The sequence below is a fragment of the Oncorhynchus masou genome, unplaced genomic scaffold (genome assembly GCF_036934945.1).
Source record: "Oncorhynchus masou masou isolate Uvic2021 unplaced genomic scaffold, UVic_Omas_1.1 unplaced_scaffold_2526, whole genome shotgun sequence".
NCBI lineage: Eukaryota > Metazoa > Chordata > Actinopteri > Salmoniformes > Salmonidae > Oncorhynchus > Oncorhynchus masou.
The window spans coordinates 17,865-20,977 of NW_027008976.1; the positions used below are offsets into that span (position 1 = coordinate 17,865).

The 3,113-nt window shown below is 47.8% G+C and overlaps 1 long non-coding RNA gene across 1 annotated transcript; it reads left to right on the forward strand.

Moving 5' to 3' along the window:
* Positions 1-227: 227 nt before the first annotated feature.
* On the forward strand, positions 228-1,158 carry LOC135533620 (uncharacterized). Its single transcript, XR_010454560.1, has 2 exons — positions 228-732; positions 832-1,158. It is a non-coding gene; the product is annotated as an uncharacterized LOC135533620 (long non-coding RNA).
* The last annotated feature ends 1,955 nt before the right edge of the window (positions 1,159-3,113 follow it).

Below are 3,113 nucleotides of genomic sequence, written 5' to 3' on the forward strand. Positions count from 1 at the left end.
AGGGCCAACCAAGATTTGGAGAGAGTGTTGCGATGTTTGGTTTCTAAGAATCCCTCTTCCTGGAGTCAACAACTCTCTATGGTTGAGTACGCTCACAATTCGTTGCCAGTGGCAGCCACGGGTCTCTCTCCGTTTGAGTGTAGTTTAGGTTACCAGCCACCTATCTTTCCCAGTACGGAGTCCGAGGTCACTGTTCCCTCCGCTCACGCTTTCATCCAGAGGTGCCGTCACGCATGGAGCAGAGCCCGTGAGACTCTTCTCCGGGTGGGGGCGCGCACCAAGGCTAAGGCCGATCGCCACCGGTCGAAGCCTCCGGTATACGTCGTTGGCCAAAGAGTGTGGCTTTCTACTAAGAACATTCCACTCCGATCCGTTTCGAACAAGCTTGCCCCCAAATTTATCGGCCCGTTCAGAGTCACCAGGATCATTAGTCCGGTGGCGGTCCGGCTCAAGCTTCCTCTGGCGTATAGGAGAATTCATCCTACCTTTCATGTGTCTAAAATAAAACCTGTGTTTCAGGCACGCATTAACCCGCCGGTCCCGGTTCCCCCGCCGCCACGACTTGTTGATGGGGAAACCACCTTTTCTGTCAATCGTATTTTGGACTCTAGAAGGAGGGGACGCGGATTCCAGTACCTGGTGGACTGGGAGGGTTACGGCCCGGAGGAGAGAAGTTGGGTACCTGCTAGGGACATTCTGGATCACTCCCTTATCGATGATTTCAATCGACAGGTAAATTTGCCTGGGAACGCCAAGAGGCGTTCCTAGGGGGGGTATTGTCACGGTTCATGAATCCACTGCCTCCCTCTCTCTCTCTCTCTCTCTCTCCAGTGTTTGTGTGGGCGTGGTTTCCCAATCTCGGCCTGATTGTCTGCGCCAGCTGGAACCACTTATCTTCCCTTTATATGTTCTGTTACCAGTGTTTCTTGTTGTCAGATCGTTGTTTCTTCTCTGAGGTTGTGTCGTGTGTCCGTGCTCTTCTCTTGTGTGGATTATCTGCTGTGCTCCTTCCTACTCATCCGGACACACTCCCTGGTTTTCTCAGCACGTTATGATCGGAAGATGCACCCGAGTTCCTGGGTCGGATTCCTTCTGAGTACAGTCTGTCTGTCATGTTGCTGCTGTGAACTACATTCATTAAAACCATCGTTGCTTGCATCTTGCATCCGCCTCTGTGTTGTAACAATTAATTCATTGCAAAAAAGACAGTAAAAAATCATAAGAAACAAGTTCTTTTAAGTACTTGTACCATAATTCTATTCTCCTGATTGCTGCTGACAAGCAAAAATTTAAGCAGAAAGCACCAGTGACTCGATCAATAAAAAAGTGGTGAGATGAAGCAGATGCTAATCTACAGGACTGTTTTGCAAGCACAGACTGGAATATGTTCCAGGATTCCTCTGATGGCATTGAGGAGTACACCACATCAGTCATTGGCTTCAGCAATAAGTGCATCGATGACGTTGTCCCCACAGTGACGTACGTACATACCCCAACCAGAAGTCATGGATTACAGGCAACATTCGCACCGAGCTAAAGGCTAGAGCTGCAGCTTTCAAGAAGTGGGACTCTAACCCAGAAGATTATAAGAAATCCCGCTATGCCCTCCGATGAACCATCAAACAGGCAATGCATCAACACAGGACAAAGATTGAATCATACTACACCGACTCTGATGCTGTTCGGATGTGGCAGGACTTGCAAACCATTACAGACTACAAAGGGAAGCAAAGCCGAGAGCTGCCAAGTGACACGAGCCTACCAGACAAGCTAAACGACTTCTATGCTCGCTCAGAGGGAAATAATACTGAAATATGCGTGAGAGCATTAGCTGTTCCGGAAGACTGTGTGATCACGTTCTCTGCAGCCGATGTGAATAAGACCTTTAAAACCTGTTTGGGATAGGGGCAGCATTTTCACGTTTGGATGAAAAGCATGCCTAGAGTAAACTGCCTGGTACTCAGGCCCAGAAGCTAATATATGCATATTACTGGTAGATTTGGATGGAAAACACTCTGACGTTTCTAAAACTGTTTGAATGATGTCTGTGAGTATAACATAACTCATATGGCAGGCGAAAACCAGAAGAAAATCCAACCATTAAGTGGGAAATCTGAGGTTTGTAGCCAGCTGATGAGAGCATACAGGTCGCAGTGGTGGGTGGTATAAGGTGCTTTAGTAACAAAACGGATGGCACTGTGATAAACTACATCCAGTTTGCTGAGTAGAGTATTGGAAGCTATTTTTTAGATGACATCGCCAAAGTCGATGACCAGTAGGATAGCCAGGGTTACTAGGGTAAGTTTTGCGGCGTGAGTGAAGGAGGCTTTGTTGCGAAATAGAAAGCCGACTCTAGATTTGATTTTGGATTGGAGATGTTTGATATGAGTCTGGAAGGAGAGTTTGCAGTCTAGCCAGACACCTAGATACTTATAGATGTCCACATATTCTAGGTCGGATGCATCCAAGGTGTTGATGCTAGTCGTGGGTGCGGGTGCAGGCAGCGAACAGTTGAAAAGCATGCATTTGGTTTTACTAGCGTTTAAGAGCAGTTGGATCCCACGGAAGGAGTGTTGTATGGCATTGAAGCTCGTTTGGAGGTTAGATAGCACAGTGTCAAAGGAAGGGCCGGAAGTATATAGAATGGTGTCGTCTGCGTAGAGGTGGATCAGGGAATCGGCCGCATCAAGAGCAACATCATTGATATATACAGAGTAAAGAGTCGGCCCGTGAATTGAACCCTGTGGTACCCCCATAAAGACTGTCAGAGAACCGGACAACATGCCCTCCGATTTGACACACAGACCTCTGTCTGCAAAGTAGTTGGTGAACCAGGCAAGGCAGTCATTAGAAAAACCGAGGCTACTGAGACTGCCGATAAGAATATGGTGATTGACAGAGTCAAAAGCCTTGGCCAGGTCAATGAAGACGGCTGCACAGTACTGTCGTTTATCGATGGCGGTTATGATATCGTTTAGTACCTTCAGTGTGGTTGAGGTGCACCTGTGACTGGCTCGGAAACCGGATTGCACAGCGGAGAAGGTCAGGTGGGATTCGAGATGGTCAGTGATCTGTTTGTTGACTTGGCTTTCAAAGACCTTAGATAGGCAGGG